At 36.3% G+C, this 12,343-nt stretch overlaps 1 protein-coding gene across 1 annotated transcript in view; it reads right to left on the bottom strand.

Annotated features, from left to right (window-relative positions):
• The window catches only part of LOC142335857 (DNA-directed RNA polymerase I subunit RPA12-like), a 160,378-nt gene that overhangs the window by 117,930 nt on the left and 30,105 nt on the right, over positions 1 to 12,343 (bottom strand). The window lies entirely within an intron of this gene.

Below are 12,343 nucleotides of genomic sequence, written 5' to 3'. Positions count from 1 at the left end.
AGCTATTAGTTTTTGTAGTTCTTGTCACTGTTCGATTTTGAGATTTTTGCTGCTAATTGGAGTTATCTTATGTTTGAGATAGATTTTTGGTTTTATATTCCTGACATTAATTATATCTAGTAAAATTGATTGCTATAATAGATCTAGAAATGACTTTGAAAATTTTTATAAATAGATTGTTTGTCTCACAGCCCTACAGTATAAAATTAAAAAAAACAGTAAAATGTTTTTCAAAAAGTGTGGTTAGGAAATGTTTTCTAATCTTTCCATTCAACTTGGCTGAATGGAAATCAATTGGGGCATTGGGCTAATGATGGTAAGTTATTTATAATTTGCCCATATTTAGCCAGCATTTATTGGAAGTTAGTTTTTCTACAAAATTTTTCCATGTGGATGTGGAGTGTACTTGATTGTACTTGCTACTTAACTATTGCTCTGATTATTGTTCCTCAAGTTTTTCCACTGTTATGAGGACTCAGTTCTAGAAAATAATTTGGGACTAAATTTTATTACAGTTCAATCAATTGATTTCAATTGAGATTTTAATTTGTTTTTGATGCACCTATAATTTTACTTATTGGCCGTTTTTCCCAACGATTGTTATGCATTAGTTTCATTCTGCAGAGAACAAATAATTGATCCGAAGATCAGAAATTAAGGACTGTAGAAGAATGCTACCGTTGCAGAGAATGGAAGGAACAATTAGCAAATTCTACTGTTTTATTGTGAAACAAGTACTTTAAGCAAATTTTAAGGAATTAGGTCCTTTTGGTCTTTTTAAACGTAATTGCTTGTCGGAGTGGTTTAATTTTTTCTCCACAGAAAGGGTTGAAATTGCTGAGACTCACAGGCAGTAAGTCACACTGCAGACCTTTTAGAGCTGTACTAGTTCCATAAACACGATTCAAACAAAATGCTGAGTAGAAAAATTATCATGTTTCAGAGGTTTTTTTTCGTATTTCTTAGACACTCGTTCCCACTTTTTTGCCTTTTATAACCTGCTCATCTTTCTTTCTCTTTTTCATGAATTTATTAACGTTTTTGAAGTCTGGGTGGTGCTGTCATTTGTGAGCATTTTTAAATGTTGCCGTTACCTAAAGCTAACGCTGTCAGAAGAAACCTTCTCTTAAAATACACCATGGTCCCAAGAAGTTATGTAGAGCTTAATTTTTTTTATTACTTACGCTTGAGGTGTGATTCCTATGCATTTTTGAGCTAAGAGGTGAAAAATTTTGATATTTTAACACTCATTTCATTCTCTTTTTCTTTTGATTGTCTGCCAATTTTCTACGAAATATTAGATTTTCAAGGACTAAATTACGCACAGTATTTAACTTCAGTTCGGAAAGACTTGAAATGAGTTCGAGAGCACGGCATTTATAAAATCTTGTCAAGGCCCAAAATCTTGTCAAAAATTTGGAACGAACTTGGCGCCTGAAGCCGTAATGACGCGTTTTTAGAGAATTGATTTGAATTCAAAATGCTTTGTTTTATTTTTATTGTTTATGCCCAGTGTTAACTTCTCCATTGAATGTGACATAATACGACAAAGAAGGAAGGATAGGCAACGTCGTGATCATTTATGATGCCTTTGAATAATTTCCAGTTGTACGTAGCTTTTTGACACCATAGTTTTAATAAACCAATGAAGCCCGATTGGAAGATTTTTGTATTTTTTAGGAATATATCGAAATGTTACTGAGCGATTTAATCATTTTTCATTTTTGGACGATTTAGTTCCAGGAAATGGGAATAAAAAAATTTATTCGATATTTTTGATAACAAAATTTTCTATGATCCAATTTGTTGAGAACAATCTGCAAAAGCAGGCAAAAAATTTTGCGCAATTTTTTAGAAATATTTGGATCTTAATTTTTATTAATTTTTCTACTGAAGCTCATTTTTGTATCATCGCATAAGGTCAATAATATGAAATGTGAAGGGTGTTGAGCATTTTGAAAGCATTGGAAAAATTACCTGAAGAACCAAAAAAAGTTAGTTCGTCTTATTGAGGAGTTTCAGTCTAAATGTCTAGTCATTTTTACCTGCAGTTATAGCAACCATTTCTTAATTTACCCTTTCGCTTTTTCTTATTTGTCAGTTCTTGTTTTTAGTTGAATTGCTTTTATTGTTCAACTTAAATTGAACTGTTCTATTTGAACCATTTCGGATTATAGAAGGATGGAAATTTTTTCAATTGATTTTTCTGTCGACAATCTGGCATTCGAGTCCATTTTTCTCCAGAACCCTACGTGTGAAATTTGGCAGCCAGGGTTCTTTTCAATGCTCGGCACAATTTCATTCACGAGTGAAGTCTGCGCTGTTAGTTCCGAAACAACTCTAGCGTCCAAAAGAAGCTCCGAAACGGAGGTATTAACTGACAGACCCCCTAAACAGTCGAAAAGAACCAGCAACGTTGATGGAGCAACATATCGCGCTGGTCCCGATATGATCTCAATTTTCAAAGATTTGAACCTTGTCCAAGAAATTCCCAACAATTTGCAATGTACTCTGTGTCCATATAAAGCCACGCGTAAGGGCAATTTGAAAGTTCATTACCAAATGGAACATTTAGGAGGCCATGGTGTATCTGCAACTTGCTTTTAATGTTCTTAGAAATTCTCGACGAGACGTAACTTGAAACGTCATATGATTTCGGCGCATGCATTGACCGATGAGCAAGCTCCCGAGTGCATGCTTTACACTGGTTCTCTAGCCTGTTCCATAACGTTGAAATAAGCAACGTTTAAAAAACCACTTGGCGGAGTTCAGAGGTGAAAGTTCAAATTTTGAATATGTAGAAAAAAAGCTAATGATGCAATGAATCTAAAATGCAAGAGTGTTCGCACGGACAGTTTTGGCAAAAATGTTTGGGTTTTTTTTTCAAACGCTCAATTACTTGGACTTTATGGGACAGACTATATGTTTATACTACAAGTTAGATGTATGTCCCATTGCTTGTTTTGATATTTTTTAGTCGTCTGATGCTTGGTTGAGCTTTTGAACATTTTTAGGCCCATTGAGGCCGTTAATGGAGGAATTCATGGATATAACCAGAGTGTTGTTATCGCCACAGGAAATTTAGCAAACTCCAAGACCAAGCCGAGAAGGCGATTACAACTGTGTGGCAATGTTTTTAAATGTCAACTCTTGATTGCGATTGCAACAGTGCACAACTTACATCACAATGCAATTGATAAGACAATCTCCTTCCGCAACTGTTCATATAGCAACAGTTGTGGGAAAAGGGTTACGGAAAATATTGTATAATCGCAATACAGAATTTTGCCACGGTTTCAGAATTTAGTACAAATCGGGCGCGAACACGTTATTTCATGGGTATGTTATGCAACTAATTGTTTTTTTTCAATACTTTAAAGAATTGAACCTTTGGAGAAAATATCAATCATACAGTCAACATAAGCAAATTTTTTTTATCGGACCGTACTTTGTTGGAATACCGGCAAAAGTCGCCCACATCGTTGCAATTTCATATTTTTAATCATATATTTAAACAAAGATCTTAAAACCAAACTATTGGGGATGAAATGTTTTCTCATTAAAATATCTGAAATTACTCTCTTCGAGCATAAAAAAATGGTGATCACCGTATTGGTACAGTCGATAAAAAGTTTAAAACCGAAACGATTTTGAGAGTTGATCCCTCAATGCTTGATCTCTTCCGTAAATATCAGAACAAATAATTGCTCAAGGGTGTCACAGCTAGCAACATTTCTCCGTGTTTTCACACTCACAAATTTTTAGTTTTTGTCCCATTTTTTCAAAAATAAAACCTAACTTGTTTTGAAAATGCAACCAAAACAAAATTTGAAAGTCTCTGCGTAATTAAAATGTGCTCTCTGCTCGAAGTTTGGCTTTAACTGACTCCAAAAATGAAACCAAAATTTTCGAAATTTTAATGAACTATTTTTCTTTCATTTGCTTTCTCGAAAAAGTGAGCATTTTTTAAATGCTGTCTACATTACATATCTTTATAGCTGCGAAGCTGTAAGCTGAGCGGAGCTATATTGCGGTGCTCTTGTTTTTCTTTTTGTTTTGTCGTCTGACGCTCTTTTTCGTTTTACATTTGTTCACACAGCAGAGCTGAAAAAGTCAAATTTTTTGAATAACTTTTTCCTCTCACTAACGGCATTTGATCGCGTGACGTCATTTCTTACTCTCTTTAGCCAACGTTTTTACCTCATTTGCGTAATTAGATTTTAATCATACGTGAATTACCTCACTCAAAAAAATGACTTTCGCACTTTAAAAACTTGAGTTTATTTTAAATTAGTGTAAGGTCAATGGAACTCACAATTGTAATAAAGGTCGCTAATGAAAAGGCTTCTGAGCAGTGGTTTTAAACAAGTTTTATTAATTTGTCGCTGAATGTTTTTTACATAGTTTTTTGAGCGGCGTCTATAACTTTTTGAACTTATATCTGTATCTGTTTCCCTTTCAATTATACGGAAAGCAAATCTCTTCTTTCACTGCTATTCCGGCAATCTGTCGGCTATGTTTTGTTTTGGTAAGAATCGTCAAATACAGAAATGTTGAAAATGAATTACATTTTTATTGCTGATAATCACGGGTTGAAGTTTGCTATATTAAATTTCCTGAACATTTAGTCAAACATTTTTTGCGCTTCACATTGTATTTTTAAAAATGAATAATGTTTTTTTTATACTGTGTACTTACTGGCTATTGCAGTTTACGATTTGAGAATTGCAAAAAAAATTAAACGTTTGAAGAAGTAAAAATATATTTTTTAAATTTTTCTAAAAAGATTTTTTAACCCATCCTTTTAATGGGTAACAGAGCTGTTAGTGGCTTGCTTTCTATTAAAATATCAGATGCTTTTTAATGCTAAAATGTCTTGAGATGCAAAATTTTTTCTCCGCGGACAATTTTTCATGGGCGCATTTTGGGTTTATTCAACTATGTATTGTTTGCAACATGTCACGTGTATACGTTGGACAGCTGACATGACTTCAATAATTGCGGGAATATTTTTGACGCTTTTAGCTAACAGTTTTGTGGGTTAATTTAGAGCTAAATTTTGTCCCATTTTATTTAATTAAAAAGTCTTATGTTAAACAACACCGCTCCTCAAAACTGATTGCACTATGGTGATTGAGTCGAAGGTCCTCTTAGCTCTACATTTCCTTAAAGCCTTTAGTATCTTTTCAATCCATTAATGAAACATATGCATTTATTATACAGACACATCAAGAATATTTAAATGTGCAAAATGAGAAGCGCACATTATAAACAGCAGAATTAAATAAATTCCACAAAAGTATAAACAATTCAGTGCCTATAGCTTTGCAAATCGGGGAGGTCGATCCTTGGCCTATGCAGACTTTGCAGATTTGCACAAAGTAAATTCAGCATTTACAATGCTAATGGGTTAGTGTCACGCCCCTATTTCGTCCCTCATAGTTGCGTGATGATATTCCTTAAAATATCCATAATTAAGTGCTTTATATTAATTAATATTCAGTTAGTTTCAAGGCCATATATAGCCAGTATTTCCATCTAGGCCCGTAACCTCTAATTTGTTTATGTTTACGAAAAACAACCGCAGAAGTGACAGTTTAATAGCAAACATATCAAGTGCCTAAAAGCCTCAATATTTACTTTTTTGAGTTTCTTGATGATAAATTCACATAATCAGTAAATAACTTTGTGAGAGATTATGTACTTGGTGAAGTAATTATTCTGATAAAGTAGGTGCTAATACGGAACTTGTATATGTACTTAACAAACATCAAGAGACGTACAAAAGCCGGAAATTGCCCAACTTGAAAATCAGTAAATATTTGCGAAGGACCAATACAACTCGAGGCACAACCCTGCGGAACGACGATCAGCAGAACACCGGAGAACCAGCCTGACCATCAGTTGCTTAACATCTTATAAAACCTGATAAAACTCGAGAAACTACTTGTTAAAGTTATTAAATAATTATCGCTTAAATAATTAAAGATTGAACTGGAATTTCTCTTGAAACTTCTAAGTTTGACAGACTTTGTTAGAGTAGAAATTGAGACTGACAAAACTCTAAATACCCAAGGCAAATAGTGGATATATCACGCATCTGAACCGCTCAATAAAAGGCTGTTACTAGCTAATTTTATTAAAATATATCCGCTAAAAAATCGCACTGTGAAACATCAAAATAAGTCCTTGCAAAATGTCTGTTATTATAATTATTTGCTTCGAATATTTACCTCAAAAACATCGTAAAGTCAACCTTTAAAAGTCAGTGCGTAACAGTTAGCTCCCAAAAGTGCAGGCACGTGGATGGGAAGTGGGTCCCTGGACAACTATTATTCTTTTTTACCTGATTATTATTCATAAAAGTTTTAAGAATTTTGTAGGATTCGCTACTGATTTCAAAACTAATTTTTTCAAATGGTTTTAAAACTGTCACCTCGTTTCGCAAAATCCGGTAGTTTGGATGTAGATTTTTGCATCATCCCCAGTGGTTGTTGATTTAAGAATAGAAGGTTTCCTTTACAACGACTGAAGAGGAGACTCAATCGCAATGTTATTACTTGAATTGTCTGAAACCATTTGGAACAGAATCACGCAGTTGGTTGCGTCTTAATTGTTTTTAGGCTTTTTGGAACATTAGAGTGCATGCGCGCAATTATTAATGCACAACGTTGGCATAATCCAAGTAATGGCAAACTCATTCTTCCTGAAATCGAGATGATATCCGTTTTCATTAGCTAATCAAACGACATCAGCAATTTGTCACTCTTGCTTTTTTAAGACCTGATTTTTTTAAACGTGAGTAGATTCTCTATATTTTTCATTTCAGATGTAAGCTGTTGTTGCTTAGTTTTAAACTCAGAAACGATAAAGATATTGTAATGCATCATTTTTTGATCACATCCAATCAATTGCATCCTGTATTAAGCTATTCTTTTCTCCCGATTTTTTGACGATTTTGATTGGAGCTAGACATTACTCGCTGGTGATTGAAACTCATTTGTCTGAAATTCCGATTATTGATTTTTCTGCGGGCTATCTATCAATGTAGCTCTTGTGTTGTGGGGCCATGTTTTGGGCGATTTTCAAATAGCATTAGTTTGCTGGTGATGACATATTTGCATAATTTATGTACGGGTGTTGACATAAAAAAGGATTCTATTTGAATTGTTTAATATTTAACGTTTGCTATTTACAGATTGACTATGGAGGAACATTTGAATGTAAGTGTTATTTTGTCCTCTAATGTTTACGAGATACTGTCAAATCTCAATTTCGAAAACGGATCCCAGTTCTACAACATCACAGATCCATTCAATCTTAAGTGCGAAGGTCAACTAATGTTCCAATCAATATCTGGCGGAGAACCACAATTCAAAGAGGCCACAAATTCTGCTCTGAAGCGAAATTTCAAATCAGAGACAATTCTTGCGCCCAAGTCGAGGAAAATAGCATCGCCTTTAAAGGCTCCAAATTCCACTGCCAGTCGAGATGTAGGGTCAATTTTTAAAGACCTCAACTTAATGCCTGAAATTCCGGATGACCTCCAGTGTGCATTATGTTCTTACAAAGCTACCCAAAAAGGAAACCTAAAAGTTCATTATCAGCTGAAGCATTTAGGAGGTGCAGGTGTATCTGCAACGTGTACTATGTGTCAGCAGAAATTTGCGACCAAGAGTAGTTTGAAGCGACATATGACTAAAGCTCATCATTTGACGAGCGAGCAGGCTGGGAAATTGATGGTTTGACTATCAGGATGTTTTTTCTAGTTTTGCAGAGATTTTGACAGTAGTTCAGGAAGAGTGAGGTTTAGCAAACTCACTTTAAGTTCATTTTATAATTGCCCAATTTCGGTACTAGTTCGCTAGTTCGAAATACCATACCGGGTTAACATTTAGACATGTTGGTTGATACATTAAGGCAGGTACATGTTGTAAAAACTTTAATCTTTGAACGTTACAATTTTGTTTCTGTGTAGAAGTGGACCTGACTTGACTTCGATATTCTTTATTCATTTGCAAAAACAAAAAATTTTTGTTTCTGCATAAATTACAAATTTTGACCATAAATCGTCTTTTTTATCATAAATTTCATAGTTGATCAATTTGTGTTTGTTTCTGGTGCGATCAAGATTGCCATCAGCAGAATTTTGATTCGTAAATTGTAAATTTAGAAATTTTATAGATCTTAAATCATGTCTTCATTTGAAGAATTGTGGCGAGTTTCACTTTCTGTCAACTTGGACTATCTCAACTCTGATATGATCTCACAAAACAAACATTTCAGCATTGTTGACTTCAATAAAGATCACAACCCTCTCATTGGAGAATTGTTATTCAGTCCTCAAGTCGCAAATCCTTCGTTGTCATGCACGCCTGTTTTTGGCAATGCTCTAAAACGCAAAATTTCTAATGAAGCATCATCTCAAAGAGAAGCTAAAGTTTTAAAGTCTCCAATAGCGAACAGAATCCAGAACCCGAAAACTGTCAAGAAAGACGTCGGATCCATTCTCCAAGATCTCAACATAGTTCCTGAAATCCCCGATGGTTTGCAGTGTGCACTATGTCCATATAAGGCGACTGTTAAACCCAGTTTAAAGACACACTACCAGTTGAAGCATTTAGGCGGAATTGGGTTGTCGGTTCATTGCACAATCTGCCAGCAGAAGTTTTCAATGAAGAAAAGCGCCAAAAGACATATGATGTCAGTTCACAATTTGTCCAATGAAAATGCGTCTAAACTGCTTGACTAGTCCCCTCTTCCCTGTCGCCTTCTCCCCTTCCCTTCTCCTTCCCCCCCACCTGTGAACAGAAAGTATTATTTAATTAGCTTATATAATGTATGAGCCTAGTTGAGTGAATTAATGCATATCTTGGCAACTCGAAAGCCGTTTTTAACGGGTCACAATGCGTTTTGATTCAATGTTTGTAGCTCTTTTACTGCGCCATTAGATTTTAGGTCTATTAGCTGTATATTAGAGTTCTCTTCATCCTTTTATTGCAGTCATAATTTCGCGACTATGAAATCGAAAAGCTGTAGATATTATGTTTGTGATAACAAAGGAATCATTTGTCAATTGGAATTTCGCAATCCATTTTTTGCTCATATGAGACGACATTTCTACGCGCTTGCGGTTTCTTGGTTACGAAAACTAATTTACGTTGAACAAGGACAGAATCGAGGTAGACCAATTGTCAAAAGGGGGCATAATTTAAATATTTATCTTTGAGCCAAAAAATAGCTTCGGTCGCTCCGTAGTAATGTAGTTTCACGATACCAATGAGTTTCAATGTATGTCAAGGGCATGTTGACTGTTGACTGTTGCTCAATTTCGAGAAGAAAAGCTGGCAAAATAGAATCATAATCATAGCAAAAACCTGACGGAAGTAGTTGACTTCTCGAAAACCTTTTTCATATCAATAAAACAAGCGAAACAAAAGGAATCAATTTTAATTTTACTTAAACAGTACAGAATCATAATGGTCCTAAGCACATTCCCCAGCCCAACATAATTTGTTAATATTTTTGGCACCCAACCCAACAGCTTCGAAACCACACCTAAAGCTAAGTATAGTTTTAAAAAAATATATTCTCGATTGAGCTAAGCCGATGTGCACCATGATTTTTTTCCAATGTTTCAGAATATCTAAAGATCAGAAATTAGACTTATTTCTTAACAATCAGAATTTTCTGGGGTAACTACACAAAAAGACAAAGATAAAGATCGCAACATTCAACACTAAATCGATATTAAATTTCGCTTATTGCTTTCCGGTTCTTCTGGGGTTTTACCCACCCCGAGGAACCCCCTGTGGTTAGTCATCTCCCCAACCCCCACTTGCTTTCCGGTTCTTCTGGTGTTTTACCCACCCCGGGGACCCTCTCCTGGTTGGTCGTTTCCCCAACCCCCGACTTGCTTTCCGGTTCTTCTAGGATTTTACCCACTCCGAGGACCCCCTTTGGTTGGTCGTTTCCCCAACCATACACTTGCTTTCCGGTTCTCCTGAGTTTTTACGCACCCCGAAGACCTCTTTCTGGTTTGTCGTTTCCCCAACCCTCCACTTGCTTTCCGGTTCTTCTGGATTTTTACCCACCCCGAGGACCCCCTTCTGGTTGGTCGTTTCCACAACTCCACGCCTGCTTTCTGGTTGCTCTGGGTTGTTACCCACTCCCAGGTGCCCCTTTAAAAGCTATTTCGGCAGGGAACATGTAGGTTTCGGCATCCGGCTGGTGTGACTACTCATTTTGGTAAGTTCTGGCTTTTGGTAGGTATTAGTTTCGGTAGGTATTGGTTTGTTCCCATCTTTGGTATTTAAAGGATAGGTTGGTAACGGAGAAATCTCACAGAGCAATCAATGGCCCCTATATCAAACCCTAAATATCTGGAACAGAAGCGATTAGAAACGTCAAAACTAATGATTGAAAATGGCAAAAAGCTTCATATTGACTATGTGCTTTCCGAAGTTGAAGCTTTAGAGTATTTGGAATGTTTGAACGAAACGACAGAAGAAATAACAGCAATGCAACGGAGACTTGAGCGCACAATTTTGGAATTGCTCAATCTTGTTGAACCTGAAGAACAAGATCGGATGTCCAGAGACTTCAGTCGGTTTAAAGTGGACATAAAACAGACCTTCACGCTGTTAAGAAAACAGGAGGTAAACAGGTAAACACCAGAAAACCGCAAAAAACCACTTTTGAGACCCAGATCCAAAGAAAAGCATCATCCTTGACGACAATATAATGCCACATCAACAACAACAGCCTCGCCTCAATTTTGTTTTTGACGACTCCGTTACTGAACAAACTCAATTTTTAATTCGTTTCAGCGCACGCTGGAAGCTCTTTTGCTGTTATTTTGTGTTTTACTGCACGCGGTGGTTCAACTTTTAACGGCTATTCAACATCTTCATCGTTTTTGAGATCGTCAACTGCTCCCTGCAGCACATCTCAACCATCTTCCGTGAGTATTCCAATCGGATATGAGTCAACAAATATCACATCTCTCTGTCAAAACTGCCTTAACCCACCAAATCCACCAACTTTCAGCAGTTTCTCGCAACCTATTGTTTCACAAATGCCAAAATTTCCTGAACAATCAGTATCGATGTTCACCTGCTACCAGAGGCATTTCAGGAGCAACGCAAGTGATTACTCGATGTTTGAGAACAAAGAGATAGCAATCAGGCCATGTCCCAGCAATGAAAATTGTCAATTCTTGTATAATAAATTTACGCATTGCCAGTCTCTTCCACCGGGCATTCGAAGAGACCGCATAAGAAATTTTTATTTGTGTTTTAACTGTTTTTGAAGTCACCACGTCGACAAGTGCGCCTCAAAAAACGTCTGCCGTAAAAACAATTGTGCAAAAAGCATCACACTCTGCTCCAGTGATAGTTTCGATATAAAACCTGGCTCTAAGAAAACTAATGTTAAAGCAGTCCATTTACAGGGAACAGGTCAAGTTGCCGTAGTTCCTGTGCAACTGGAAAACGGTGAGAAGACTTTAAATACATACGCTTTTTTAGACAATGGTAGTTGTCAGAGCTCATTGCTTAAATCAGCAGCCTCAGAGCTAAACCTTGAGATGAAAATCATTTGAAAAATGCCAAGCAGTGGATACAACATGACAAAAGAAATTGACTGCGCTCCTGTAAATGTTTATATTAAGACACTGCACTCTGATCAGCAATCCTTCTTACTAACTGACGTAATTGCTGTCCAGAATTTGAACATGTCACCTGTCGATACACAAAAATTGAATCAACTTTGTGAACCGTTCGAACACCTCAGTCATATCAGTTTTCCTAAAATCGGGAATAATTCTGTCGCTATATTTCTTGCAATAGGTAATCTCAATCTGATTCACTACAAACAGTTAGTGGAAGTTCCGAAGAATGCTCCTTGGGGAGTAGAGACCCAGCTTGGCTGGATATATGCAGGAAAAACAGACTTGGTGCTAGACGAATCTTACCCTGTACAGTTCACTCAACTTAATAGTCACCCTAATATGGATGAACAAATGTTCAAAATGGTATCAGATCGGTTGAAAATAGAAACTTTAGGCATAGCTTCACCCAAAAAGTCAATGTCCAAAATTGATAAAACAGCCCTTGAAATATTGGACAACAAAACAACTTATTGACGGACACTATCAAGTTGGCCAACTCTGGAAGGAAAATGCAAAACTTTCTAACAACAGTTGGCTCGCTGAGAAGCAACTCTACCAACTGAACGACAAAAAACGCACAGCTCGAAAAAATGTACGAATAAGCCGTTGAGAAGGATCTGCTATACGGATATGTCACTAATGTTGATCCCGGCACCGAGGACTTTGATCCGA

This window comes from Convolutriloba macropyga, chromosome 3, assembly GCF_964194025.1.
Source record: "Convolutriloba macropyga chromosome 3, txConMacr16.3, whole genome shotgun sequence".
Taxonomy (NCBI): domain Eukaryota; kingdom Metazoa; phylum Xenacoelomorpha; order Acoela; family Convolutidae; genus Convolutriloba; species Convolutriloba macropyga.
Note: the sequence above shows the minus strand (reverse complement) of the source record. Positions and strands in the feature narration are given on the sequence as shown.